The sequence below is a fragment of the Martes martes genome (genome assembly GCF_963455335.1).
Source record: "Martes martes genome assembly, chromosome: 14".
Classification (NCBI taxonomy): domain Eukaryota; kingdom Metazoa; phylum Chordata; class Mammalia; order Carnivora; family Mustelidae; genus Martes; species Martes martes.
In genome coordinates this window covers 6,845,234-6,859,871 of record NC_137902.1, presented here as the reverse complement: position 1 = coordinate 6,859,871, position 14,638 = coordinate 6,845,234, and the positions used below count along the sequence as shown (strand labels likewise).

The 14,638-nt window shown below is 51.4% G+C and overlaps 1 protein-coding gene across 4 annotated transcripts in view; it reads right to left on the bottom strand.

Moving 5' to 3' along the window:
• CTBP2 (C-terminal binding protein 2) overlaps nucleotides 1–14,638 on the bottom strand; it is a gene marked incomplete at its 5' end in the record, with an annotated part of 155,531 nt that overhangs the window by 115,994 nt on the left and 24,899 nt on the right. The window contains one exon of one of the 4 annotated variants that reach the window (XM_080822755.1): nucleotides 4,699–4,885. The exons of the other annotated variants lie outside the window; for them this stretch is intronic. Of the gene's footprint in view, nucleotides 1–4,698; nucleotides 4,886–14,638 lie in introns of those variants that run through there. 4 annotated transcript variants of the gene reach the window in all.

The window sequence follows — 14,638 nt, the reverse complement described above, 5'->3', positions numbered from 1 at the left end:
ATGGATCAGACTGCAGAGGAACGAGCACCGCCAAGTACTACGGGACAGAGAGCAGAGTCCTCAACCCCTGAAGAATGACTTACACGAAGAGCGATTGGCTTTCAACATCCACACGATCCATCCACTGGCTCCACGTGGAAATCAGAGCAGGGCAGCGAAGCTGGGTAAAATTCAGGCGGACGGGTAACCCCTGCTCTCCCCACCTTGTGCCCTCACCCCAACCACTCTATATACTACAGAAGCCAATCACGGCCGTGCCAGCACGGACACAATCCGATTTTTATGTTGGAGAACTGGGACTCCATCCCACAGTCAAGAGCCTTGGAAGGAGGCTTGTGTGTGGTCCTGGAAAAGTTGCTCGTCCTCAGGACGCCCTCCTCCGCTGAGCCCAGGGGGTGACCATCGGTTCCTCGTTTGTGGGGATTCCTGGGACACAGCGGGTGAGGACACAGCCAGCTCAGAGCTGGCTTCAGGGCACACCACGAAGCCCTATCATTTAACAGATACTTTCTTTACTGACACAACTGTGTAAATTCAAGAATCCAAAGTCCTAGAAGGAAAGAAAGAAGAAAAAAAAAAAAGCCCGCAGGAAATTGAGTTCCGTTTTTATTTCAAAGCAAATTTATTCAAACCCAAACCTCAAGGTTCAGAGAGGATTTAAGTGTAAAATGAAGAACATCGCTGCCATCAAATGGAGCAGCTGTGGTACCTGCAACAGAGGGGAGACTTTAAATCCACATACGAGGTCGGGCGCGGGGCAGAGAACTGCACGTGGGGAAACTCCGCAATACAGACATGAGCGAGGCATCGGAGGTCCAACTGAGGACTGACTCCGGCATCCAGAGTGTACTTCCTTTAGAGGCAACAAGCTTTAGTTTTGTTTTTTCTTTTTTTCTTTTTTTTTTTTTTTAAAGAATTTATTTATTCATTTGAGAGACAGAGATCACGAGTAAGCAGAGAGGCAGGCAGAGAGAGAGGAGGAAGCAGGCTCCCCGCTGAGCAGAGAGCCCGATGCAGGGCTCGATCCCAGGACCCTGAGATCATGACCTGAGCCGAAAGCAGAGGCTTAACCCACTGAGCCACCCAGGCGCCCCTAGTTTTAAGAATAAATTAGGGGCGTTTGGGTGGCTCAGTGGGTTAAGCGACTGCCTTCAGCTCAGGTCATGATCCTGCAGTCCCACCGGGATCGAGCCCCGCATGGGGCTCCCTGTTTGGCGGGGGAGTCTGCTTCTTCCTCTGACCTCTCCCCTCTCATGCTCTCTCTCATTCTCTCTCTCTCTCTAATAAATAAATAAAATCTTAAAAAAAAAAAAAAAAAGAAAAGAATAAATCAGAGTCAGAGGAGATCTTCTCGAAGAAAAAACCGAGACCCAGATCACCTGGCCCACCAGAGACCACGGCAAAACGCAGCTTGCCCTGGTCCTTTCCACTCCCCGCCCGACACACCGTCAGAACACAAAAGCCCCGAAACAGACCAGCCAGCGTCTTCACCTGTGACCCCTGCTCAGGCCACCCAGCCGCATGATCCCTGATACAGATGCCAGACCCTCTTACTCCAGAGGAATCCAGGGTCAGGAGAGAAAAACCAAATGCCAACCCAGCCCAGCCCAGGGGCCCCTCCCCCAACTGCAGGACCCCATCCCAAGAGCCAGGTGGGGTTTTTTTCAGCGCAGGTGCCTCCCAGGTGCAGGATCGACCTACAACCAGCAGCAAGGCCGCCCCAACAGCCTCATCTAGGAAAAGGAACAGAGGAGCCCCTAAGGAGCATGTAAGTATCACCTACTGATTCATACACATCAGGTAAATAACCCTGGGAATCCCCAACTCCCTTCCACACAAACCTCGTTACTCAGCTATGTTTCATTAATTCTGAAAGTACAGACAACCTTTTAGCACGGATGGTCACAAGGCCAGTAACTGCTCAGGGCAGTCCTCTCTCACAAGATGACCGGGTAAATAAACACACATACCTGTGCGTGCACAACACCGCACACCTGGGCTTCCTGGAGGGATGGCCGCTCAGGGTCCCTCTGGAATTAGGTTCCCAGGACGTGTGCGTTTACAGTAGTCATGAAAGCACACCAAAGCCACCCAGGGGGGCTCACGTGGACTCCCAAAGCCACCCGGGGGGCCTGCATGGACTCCCAAAGCCCCACGGATGCTGCCTTCCCTTCCTTTGTGCATCAAGTCTGCACCCCACATGTTGCTATTGTCACCATGCGACTGCTAAGGAAAGAAAACCTCAATATTCCATGATCCAAGACCCCAGGTTGGGTGTATTCACATCCTGCGGTCAATGAGCACGATGCAAAGGCACTCAACACAGATGAACAAAACTCCCAGGGGGATGGCAGCTCCTTCTGGGGTTACCCGATCCAGCCAAGGCAATGTGGCAGAAGTGACTCACGCGTCAGCGCGTGGCCAGTCACAGAGCGGCGGGGGGCGCGGGGGCCGATGATGCCCAGTTCCTCTTGACATCAAGCAACTGGGTGGAGAGGAGATGGGAAGGGGCTTCAGCACTCAAGTCCCCACAATGGGTTTCTTCTTACCCACTTCTAGTCTAAGACTGGGTCAGAAATCTTTGGGACAGAATATTCCTCATCAATAAAAGAGAGCACACCAGTGACACATGAAAGAACTTGAATGAACCTCCAAGGGAATCAAGCCATGAAAAAATTCAATCCCCAAAAGCCACATATTCTCTGACTCCATGTATGTAACATCCTCACGTGACAAAATTAGATGAAAAAACAGATTTGTGGTTCTCAGGGTGAGGGACTGGGAAGACAGCAGGACACTCCAATCCTAGAATGTTCTCTGAGCAAGCCAGGTCTTGGCCACCGGAACAGGGTATGGCTGTAAGTGGACAAACAAGGGAGATCCTTGGGGCCATGGAACTGTTCTGAATTTTTTTTTTTCTTTTTTAAGAAATTCATTTATTTGGCAGAGTGAGAGATGGAGAGGGAGCACAAGCAGTGGGAGAGGGAGAGGGAAAAGCAGACACCCCACTCAGCAGGGAGCCCGACGTGGGGGCTCGATCCCAGGACCCTAAGATCATGACCTGAGCCGAAGGCAGACGCTTAATGACTGAGCCACCCAGGTGCCCCAGCACTGTTCTGTACCTTGACCACAGAGGGGCAACGCTGGACCCCACACTTTGTGGATGACGACACAGAAGTAAACCCACCCCCAAACAAACACGTGAGCACTGGGGAAATCTACAGGCTATCTGGGGATCCATTGGTATCAATTTCCTGGTTGTGTTAAATGTTACTATTATTTTGCGAGATGTTACCACTGGGGAATTCCCGACTAGATAGGGTATTATTACAACTACATGGGATTCGAGGATTACTTCAAAATAAGTTTAATTAAAAAAATAACCAGGTTTGTCCTGGTTTTTTGGTTTTGTTTTGTTTAGTGGGGCTCAAATTGACCATAGATAGGGTAAGTCCTTTCTTTTGTGGACTGCCCTGTTTACAAAAAGGAGCCACGAGGAGCCAACGCTGGGAACGGGACTTACACACTGTCTAGGGCCCACGAGCTAGCCTGCCTCTCAGGAGCCAGAGGTTCCAGCCCCTGAACCCTGAACTTCTCCACTGCAGTCCGCAAAGATGCCTTGCTATGTGAGTTCTTTCCTGGGAACAGGCAAAACTCACTGGTTTCTCTCTCCCAGCTGCTGTGAAGGCCTGGCACTCCCTAGGTCACATGTGACAGAGGGTGCCCAACCCGGCCCAGCAGCCCGGGAAAGGACAGGAGAGAAAAATCAGCCCTGGGAGCTGGTCTGTGCTGGTGAGTGGGCACCCTGGCAGGGAACTAAATCCAGGCCTCACTGACCCAGCCTGGCTGAATCGAAACTACAGCCAGCAGGTTGGAACAGGCCAAGACCGTCCCTGGCTGATACACTCGGGTGTACACTGGGCTGGCCACTTTCCAACACCCAGCTCACTCAAAGAAAGTTCTGGAGCTGAAGTGTCCCAGCAGATCACTGGGGTCAGCCGAGCCACCTGTCTGAGTGGACCCACAGCGACATTCCTGCTTTTCCAGCAGTCTTCTAGGACGAAACCTGATCACACTGTATCAACTTAAAGGTCTTTTGTGGCATTCTGTCTGTCCCCCAAGATCCCCTGTCGCCTCCCTTTTAAGGAGAGCTGGCATACTCACTCCTCCCGCTTGCCGGTAACTCCCTGCTGATTCAAAGAACCCAAGGAAGCAAATTATGGGAGCGTCTTTACTGTTTCTGCCTTTACTGTCTTCAGGGCTATAGTTTTTTTCAATTCTTTCAATGGGAGTTTATCCTTAATGTCTCCCGGAGAAAGTAACAAAAACATCTCCCTCTCCCCAAAATGTACCATTAGATACAGCGTACAGTGGAGAAGGATTTCAATAATAATGCTATTTTTTTTCTGCCTCTAGAAACCCTTAAATAGCCACTTACTCAAAAAGCTGAATGTTTTCAAATCGCCCAACACTGCCCAGCTTCAACGCTGCTGAGGAAATAACCAGCAACTCCTCCGTGAAAATAAAAATCACGTTCTACGCAAATTAAATATATAATTTGATTAAACGTGTTTATGTCTTTGTGATGACATTTAAAATAGAAGCAATCATTTTCGTTCTTAAAAGAAAAACTCTTTCAAATATAATTCGAAGCTGTCAAACCTACCTTCGGCTACAGATCTCTTAAATGTCACATACCTTCGAAAGGGGATGGCAGTTTCCTTTTAAATATGCAATTCCAAGCAGTGTGTTCCGAATCAAGCACGTATTAAAACACACCGCTGGCATTTATCCTGATTAAGTTTTCCTCTGTGCCCCTGTTCCTGATGGCCTTGCTCCGGCCCTGGCCTGTCTCCCCCACCCTGCCCACTTCCCTCCCCATACTACTCCGGTTAGTGCCCCGTGGCTGGTTGCAAACCACAGGGCCCAGCACCAAGTCACGCCCCTAAAGCCTTAAGGGGGCAAAGGTATCTTCCTGTGATTCCTAGTTTCCCTCCCAGATATGCCGCTGAACTCTGTGTTACCCAATTTTGGCACGGCATCAACAGCCCAACTGTAAGACAGTGTTAAATCAGATGCAAAGAAAACCCCGAACTCATTCTCCCAAGTCAATGACCTACATATCCAATTGCTTATTCTCCAACTCAGTAGCAAACACCGTGCTATATTTAAACATAGAGCACAGATATAGCTTTCTTCTGAAACGTTAGTGATACAGACAAGCATTCTACTCGAGCCCTCCTCTCCTCAAGTTAAAGACTGTACACCTTGTTAAGATCAACTGCGGAACTCTGAAGGGACAAGCGTGGCCCGTGTCTCCGTTATTTTAGTAAGGTAGCAAGTGTCATTTTTGTAAAAAGCAAGTGTGAGCAGCATCTCCACTGGAACGTAAGTAAAATGAAGCCTGGTTCACCCCTGTTTCCCCAGTCCCTGGCAAAGAGCGAGAAGCTCAGAAAGAAAAGGAATAATGACTTCGAGTCAGTTAAGCATGGGTAACGAGCATGTCGCATACCAAGAGTCCAAAGGGGATGCAAATGCCCCCTGCTGAGCCCCGACACCCAAATAATCTTGCAGCCAGCAGGGATGACAGCAAAAAGTGCAGAGAACTCTCGGACACTCTTGGTAGGTCAACCAAATATGAGGAGGCATGGGCAAGTCAAGCCCGCACAGCCAAAGCTGGAAGAGGATAGGAAGCACCCAGGGAGAGGCCCCTGGGTGGCTCAGTTGTCAGGCGTCTGCCTTCAGCTCAGGTTATGATCCCAAGGTCCTGGGATCGAGCCCACACTGGGCTCCCTGCTCTGCAGGAAGCCTATTCTCCCTCTCCTACTCCCCATGCTTGTGTTCCCTCTCTTACTCTGTCTCTGTCCAAATAATAAATAAAATCCTACCAAAAAAAAAAAAAAAGGCATCAAGGTAGAGGGTTTGAAAGCCAAACAGAAAACCAATCAGAAGACAGCCCAGCCCAACACCTCAACAGGTGCCTCCTTCCTGGGAAAGGAAAGCTGCTGGGGACGGGGCGGGGGGTGGGGGGGTGGGGGGGTGGTAAGGAGGTGGGGGCGTGGTAAGCAAGAAGCCAGGGGGGCCTTCCAAACAGACTGCAGTACAGCAGGGGGAGGAGAGGACCAGGGTGACCGGAACACACTTGACAACCACGGCCGAAACCCAGGCTGTAGTTTGGAATCCTTCCTGTGGGCACCCTTCTGCCTTGTCCAACTGTGTGGCAAGGCACCTTGCCCCTGAGAAAGCATCTTCTCACAGGTATGGGAGAGGAATGCCGCCCAGACACACCAAGACCTTTTAACTCAAGTTCTTTTTCTTTTCTTTCTTTTTTTTTTCGCTAACTCAAGTTTTAGTTCCACTTAAAAATAGGTGATCATGAACATTAAAGCCAATCCCCAATCCTCAAGTGACCAGTGCTTGACAGAAATCAGAGTGTGGAAGAGGAAGAGTCACTGCAAAAGGGATTTCTCCTTTTCTTTGGACTCAGGTAAAGTTCCCTTCATGGGGCAGCAAACTCCAGCCCCACGGCGGAGAGGAAAGAGCCAAGAAACACCACCCATGAGGCCAGACTCTTCAACCTGACCCATGACACCAACAGGGAAGATGGAAAACACGGATGGGCTGAAATGCTCAGTGGGGCGGTCTTGCAGTTAAATGTTTTTGTACCTTTTGGCCACACTGGCCCTTCTGCATGGTTCCTGCTCCCCTAGCCTCCTCCTCAGAGGAGCCTTCCCAGTTAACAACACTCACACTCCCATCTCCCCAGGCCTTGCCCACAGAAGTGATCAGCCGAGTTCCCCCCAGTCTTCTCTGGGGCTTCACTAACCCTAATCCTTTATGAGCCTTGCTGCCAAGCTTTCCTTCCTATCATCTCCCCCACTGCCATAAATTTACTCTCTCTCTCTCACTCACTCACTCACACACACACACACACACACTATATATATATATAAATATATATTAACATATACATTAAAAAAAGCTGGTGTGGACTCCTGATAGTCAAAGCTAACAGCCCTTTCTCAGCTGCCATCTAGCTCCCTGGCTGGTAGACACCCATCCCCCGCCCCGACATACATAATTCTACCCTATGTACCCCGATCCTATACCAACTGAGCAGCAGGTACCATTAAGAGAGCCAGATTTGAAGATAAATGAAACCTAACCTTGCCTTTAAGGAGTTCAAACAAGGAACAAGAACAGAATGCTGGTGCTGGAAGGAGAGTGGCCCCTCTGTCTGAACTCCCATTTGGATGCTCCCAAGTCCATTTCCTTGGGCCAGTCTCCCCCAGGAGCTCGCATGCACCTCACACCTGTCCACCTGCCCCTCAAACTCAGCTCACCCCCACCATCGCCCGACCACTTGGGAGTTCCGGATTCTAACCAGGCCAGCTTCTACATTTGTCCATCTCTCTGTCTGACAGATCGGCGAGTAATCCCAGCGTCACCCCTATATGCCAGTTCCGGGGCAGGAAGTTAAAACTCCTAACCATCATCTCTAAAACATCTATCAAGAGCCCAGCAGAAAGAGTTTTTGGAAGAGAGCATGACCTCATCCAATTCAACTGGTTGATATCAACTGGCCTTGTCCTTGAAGCATTTTAAATTCCATTACAAATCAAATGACCACCTTAGAACGAGGGCTCCTCACAGAACGGCTTCCTCTAAATTGTCCCTCAACATGCTTGTGATTTTCCAGTGGACCCAGGCACAAGCTGCAGCCTGACATGTGCTACCAGACTTTGGTTGATGGTAACTCTCCACCCCTGTACCAGAGCATTTCTCTTTGTGATCAGCTCAAGGGCACAAGTTTTCTCCCTAAACTCAGAGAGCTGTTCATGGCCAACTGTCCTGAAATTTATGGTTGTTGTATTTGCATTTTTTATCAACTCTGATCCTTCCCAATTTCATCCCCTCTTACAGCAGCCTATTTTCGTGAGTCCTCAAAGTACCTTCTCGAAACGGGTAGGATATAAATAAGTAAATGGAATCCACTCAAGGACACATTAGTAGCCCTTTATTATAAACCAGGTCTTCAAACGTACTGGTCCCAGGGAAACTTGAAGAAGCTTCCCCGAGGCCAGTGAAGCCAACACACACAGACTGCTGGGTTTTGCAGTGCTCGGCTCACAGGGGAGCGGATCTCCATGGAGGGGTCCAGAACACCACCTTAACCAGTATCTTCACACTGAAAATAACTAAAAATGCATGTGCTACTACGCGATTTATCAGTGGGCTCCAGAAATCAAGTGTGGGAATCCAGAAATGCAAACAGGTAGGCACAGATGTTAAGAACCAGGAACTAAAGACCTTGACCCTCACGCTTCATTGAAGAACACGGCCATCTGGCAGGGAGGGGAGACCACAAAGCAAGGGAGAGCACAAGGGGGGCCATCAATGATCATTCTGAATATCCAGGGAAAGCCAAGACAAGCCAGCCCCCTCTAAACACAGACGGCATGGCTACTTTCTCCAGAGCAGTGAACTCCACAGCCCACCCCAAGCGGTGCAAATGGGGCAGACTCTGCATCTATCTTGTTAATGGAGGGGCCAAGGGCGAGGAGGATGCTCCCCACCTACTGCACCGGCCTCCAGCAGAAGGCTGGCCTTCTGTTAAATGGCTTAAAAAACAGCTCCATTTCCCTACATGATGGGTAGCATTATAAAATTTCATAACTGCTTTAGAAAACTAAACAATATACCTATTCTGTGACCAGTAATTCCATTTCCAAGAGTTTACCCAAGAGAAATGAAAATGTAGGTCCATAAAAAGACATGTGCAAGAATGACCCATAGCAGCTTTAGTCAGAATAGCCCAAAGCTGGAAACAGCCCAAATATCCATAAACGGGTAAATGGGCAAACAGGGTGGCGGATTCCCACCAGGGAATCCCACTCAGCCACTAAGAAGGGGCAGGTGACTGCCCCAGATGAATCATTCAAGTAGCTCAAAAATACTATGTTGATGTAGAAAAGGCTTTTGCAAAAAAGGTACATGTAGTATGATATACACGAATCATCTGTGTGTTACATAGTATTGGTTTCACAAACAAGCAAAATCAATCATGGGGGTGGTTGGAGTTGCCTGAGGTGATCAGAGAGACGGGAGTGCGGACTGCCTGGGAACGGCCAGGAGGGAAACTTCTGGAGCAACACCACGTTCTGGATCTTGAAAGGGCACAGGTGTGTGCATTTGCCAATGAAGCGATCAGCACCCTTGGGATCTATATGCATTTCGTTTTACCACATGCCCACCCAACACCTTCCCAAAGTTTCACCTCAAAGATAAAACAAAGAGGAACCACAAGCAGGTCCCTGTCAGGTACGGAGGCGCACGCCGAGGGACTGGGATGAAGGTGAGCAGGATCTGGAAACGCAGCCAAGAAATGCTGCCAAGGAAAAGCCAGGCCGCCAGGCAGAGGGCAGGAGCGCGCCTGAGCCCTCAGGTGGGCGTGGGCACGCGCGCTCACGAAAGGGGAGCCTTTGGCGCAGGTGTGTCCTTCGCGCAGGTGTGTCCACGGAAGTCCTGTCTCTGGAATGAGGCCCACAGGAACGTCTCAGGGGCCATTTCCCTATCAAGAGCAGGAACCCGGGCAGCCCAGGTAGAACGTCCACCCAATTCAAGTGTGGGAACCACATAACATCACGCAGTCGTCCATGCAGTCCACGAGCAGACTTCTGAGTCCCAGGAGGCGAGGCCGGGAACTTGCTTCGGACTGTGCGCCCGTGCGGGCTGGTAAACCCGGAAGCCCCCGTCCGGGAAAAGAGCCACTGTCTGAGTACAGGGTCAAGGGCGTGCCCCTGCAGTGCGGGTTCTTGTGGCTCCAGGCAGGCAAGGGGAACCCCAAGAGCAGCCGGCAGGGTTTTGGGGTCCCTTCTGCAAGCCTCTTCGGGGGCGGCACAGCCTTGTGGGCATAAATAGCTCCCCAGGAGCCAAGTGATGACCAGGGCCCATTTGGAATGCAACCCGCTAACCCAGCTGTCGGAAGGGCCATGTCCTGTCAAAGTCGGGACTCCTCCGTCTCAAGGTGTGTCCCCAGGACAGGTCACACATGGGCTGGACATACCAGCCTCTTGTATCACGCAAGAGGCTTTTAAAGGATTAAGCCTAGAAAATGCACGTGAGTTCCTGAGTGAAACAGGGCGCGTGGACCCTCCAAAGGCTAGCCCCTGCACTCTCGTTCCAGATGCTTCACCCGGACGGCGGGCAAAGGACAATAAAAGCACGCGTGAGAGGCGGGAACAGTGAAGCAAGGGCAAGGAGCCGAACCCTGATGGAACCCGTGCTTGGACTTGGGCCTCGCCTGGAATCCCCGAGCACAGGCCCCGCATTTTGAGTCAGGCAAGCTGCACTGGGAGAGGAAGCATGGCTTGCTGCCCAAACTAGAAGAAATTCCTGGGCACTATCCCTCTGACCTACTTTATAAAGTCTGATGTGTGTTGAGTGTGGGTCCTCCAAAAACAAGGCCAGACAGATGAGCTATGCAAGACTTCCTGGGGAAGGGAGTCAGAGGGAGATTCGGGTCGAGCTCCTGCAGAGGACACGGGAAAGGAAGGAGTCCAGGTGGGAGAAACCTCCACCGGTTGTGCAGCTCAAGGCCGGAGGGGACCGGTCAGGCAGAGCTGGTAGGCTCCCGGTCTTACAGGAAAGGCCTAGGGGCCTCAGTCAGCTAGGTGTCCAACTGGTCATTTCGGCTCAGGTCATGATCTTGACCGAGGCCCGTTTAGGCTCCAGCCTCAGCAGGAACTCTGCTTGAGATTGTCCCCCAACCCCCATCTCAAATGAATACATCTTTTAAAAAAGGAAAGAAGGACGGACGGGAGGAAGGACGGGCGGACCGAGGGAAGGGCAGAAGGCGGCCTGGCATCACCTCCATGCTAGGCCCCCTACTGGGGGCAGCCCGTGGGAGCCGAGGCTCTGAATGCCAAGCCGCGCTCCAGATGGGCCCCCAGTGGATTCCATTCCCAGAAGCAGAAGCTGTCAGAGAGGCACCTTTTCATGGCTGCCACTCCATACCACGACCCCGCTAGTTTTACCACCGGAGACTTCATTCAGAACTCTCCAAACACTGACCATCCACTCTCAGGGCCACCTGGCTGCATCCCACAGCACAGGGGTGGCTGGCATTTGGCAGGTGTGAGGCAGGGAGCCTTGCAAGGATGCCCATCCTCAGGGACTCACAGCCTAGCAGGAGGGCCCCCCCACCCCAACAGCAAACAAGATGGGGTGGGAGACGGGACTCTCCAGGACAAAGCCCGTCAATGGACACGAGGTGGCTACGATCGGGAGAAGGAGCCACCTTCTCACTGAGGCAGAGTGTGACGCAGGGTTGGCTTGGATGAACTATCAAGGTCATCAACTTCCTGAACTAGGGTATCAGTTACATTCACACTGCTTCCACGAACCCAGATCGGAGGGTCTGCTCAGCACAACACGAGCTTATTTCCGTATCACCCAAGGACCAGTGTTCCTGACCACCGGCAGCTCTTCACAGGTCCGTTCAGGGACTCAAGATGCTAGGCAATCTGCGAGACAGTCAAGGCGGAAACAGAAAAAGTGGGTAAAGCACACTGTTTCTGAATTTCTTCTGCCGGGAAGGGACACCTATTTGGACCAGGACTCCACTGGCAGGAATGGTCCTGGGCCTTCAGGGAGATGCCCAGGTGGCTGCCGGGCAGCCACCCCAGCCTAGAGTCCCCACCAGCGAAGGGAAGGGTGGGACTCCAGTGGACATCTGGTCATCTCCTCCACACACGCCTGCTAAGTTGGCCTCAGGACAGGCTTATTTGGGAAGCAATACAGGCCTCTGGTTCTCTGAACACAAGAATCCAAGGTTATTGGACCATGGGACCAGACCTGAAAAGAGATGCCCACTCTAGAAACGCATCTCTCCCATTTTCCTGGGGCCACGCAACCACAGCATCGAAGTGGAAATCTGGTCGCAGCTTGACTTTCACTGATCGACTTAAAAAGTTCTAAGTTTTATTGGAAAAGGCCCAACCCTAACACTTTCAAGTTTGCGAAATGCTTTCATGTTCATCAAGTCTAAGATACCATCGAACCTGATACCCAGCATTATTTCATAAACTACTAGGAAAGGAAAAAAGAAAAGAAAAGAAAAGATACCGTCCATTCAACTAAGGACACAATCCATTTCGTGACTGTTCAATCCCGAAGATGTTAGAACAGTGAACACCAAGGGAGTAACAATGTTGTTTCTGTGAAGTCTTCCAACAACGCAGGAAGGAGGACAGACATCACCATCTCATAGACTGGGGGCCCCAGCCCCCGTGCTGGGTTGGGTGACCTGCCAGAACTTACCCAGGTTGGGGGGGGAGGTTCCAACCAGCCTGACTTAGCACCTGCACCTGTGTCGAGACCCAGCCCGTCGGCCAACTCTCCCAGACCAAGCCACCCTCCAGCCCTCCAGTATCCTCACACCCATACAGGCTCCACTTCAAATGGCAAATCAAGCACCTTGGATAGAATATTCTTATAAACTCATTTGAATTAAAAAAAAAACACACTCCACTAAAATATGGATTTTCATCTGCATAACACTTTATCAACCAATTCTGCAACATTCGAGTGAGAACAGATGATGTACGGAAACATCAAAAACAAGGATCCGATCTGGTAAACAGTCGAGCGCTATTTTCACATCATCCTAATGAATTTAGTTTCAATAAACGCAAATCAGCAAACACTCTGAAAATTCTAATGGTACGGCACAAAATTGACGCTTTGAATGACAGCCCCAGAGAGCGAACTCTTTTCAGCAAGTGACAGATACCCCAAGAGAAAAATCAGAACGGATGACTCCGTTCAAAGGGTCCCCTTACGGCGGGCGGGTCTGAATTCAGCCCTGGGCACGGTGCCCACATACAGCTCCCTGGACTGTGAGGGAAGCCAGTGGAGGAGCTCTAGCCCCCTGGATCCCGCCCAAATGGCTCAATCTGATAGCAGGTGCCTGGCATGTGCAAATGTGTGTTCAGCGGGTGGGCCAGCCGTCAAAAGACGCCGCACAGATTTCTCTTCAACCTCTTGGCCAGAGGCAGGCTCCTGCCTCTCGATCCATCTCGGCAGGGTCCCCAGTGCAGGAAGTGTCTGAGGATACAGATGGGATACAGGCCCAGACGGGCCCAGACTCCCCCAGGGCCCCACTCAGCTGCCCGCCCACCCTCTACGCGGTGTCCGAATCCCGTGTGCCTTAAACCTCAGCAGTGACTCCACGAGCACCGTCCACAGCGCCAGAGTGCAGTGAGCAGGAGACGGGGGAAAGCAGAGACACACACAGAGGCAGCTCTTCTGAGAGCGTCTGGGTAGCCTTCCTCACCCTTCATCTTGTCCATCCAGAAACAGGGGTCGTGGTTGGTAGTGGTTGGTAGGCTGTCCTTAGAACACATCTGAACACAACTGTCGACTACAAACCACCATACAAAGACTGGACTGGTCTTTGGAAATGACATTTTTACCTCGGACAGTTAACAAATTCAGAGCTGTTTTTACAAAAAGGAACCCCGAAGTCTAAGAGCTTCCTTAAAACAAACAAACAAACAAACAAACAAACAAACAAGCGAAGCCATCTCTCCAGCCTGGGAGCTCCGTGCGGACAAGGAAGTGGCCGCTTCTCACTGTGTTCCTCCTGGAGCCTAACGTGTGGGAATCAACACACGATTAACTGAATTCTGAGCGCCTGACAGAAACTTCCTGGCCGTGGCCCCAAGATTACAGGAGTTCGTTTGTGTCTGTTTTTTTCTTGTGCGTGGACAGTGAAGTTTGGTTCCAAAAAGAAAGGCACATAAAAAGCATTTAAGACCTTCACTGGTATGATTTTAAGCACGAAACGAGATCAGATTTTGAACGCATGTCAGCAGCAGGAACAAACACAAGCATCTGAAAGCCACAAGCACGTTGTTTTCTACTTGCTGTGGGTCCACAGGATCTAGGCAGCCCCCGCTGGCCAGCCCCACACAGCTGCAACTCTCACACCCATCACGTACTCTATTCCGGCAGCCTCTCCGTCGGGTCACTGTCAGGACTCCCGACTCACGGACCCGGAGACGGAGGCTCGGAGCCTCGTGCCATAGTCCATGGCAGCAAAAGCAGAGACTCAAACTGAACTCAACTCCAGAGCACCCAGTAGAAGGCCACTCGTGACCCGCCCGGCAAAGGCCAGCAAGGGCAGGAGGAATACGGTGAAATGCGATCGGGCTTCAAGACGGACTCCTGCTTCCCGCCACCCCTCACCCCCAATCCAGGTGGCCCGAGAGGGCCCCCAGCTGCGGCCTCTCAGCCCAGCCTCCTGGCCAGCTGCCCCTGCCCCACCACACCAGCGGCTTCATCCAGGATCTTGGGATTATTAGAATCTCAAACCCTTTCCCTTTCCTAATAAAGGGCAGGCAGCCAGATCACATCCCACAGGGGGTCATGGGACGCGGCCACCCACTCAGCCCAGCTAGAAGAGCCTCTCCTTGGTCCGGGAATCACACTTCCTCCTCTGGGGGAGCCCCAGCTCCCCTCATCCCTCCCCCACCCCAGGGCCTTCACCAAAACCAAAGCCCAGTGTCTGCAAGCAGACAATTCCTGGCAGCTCCTCAGGGCTTCCCCTGTTCCCCCTTCGGCACCCACCCCACAC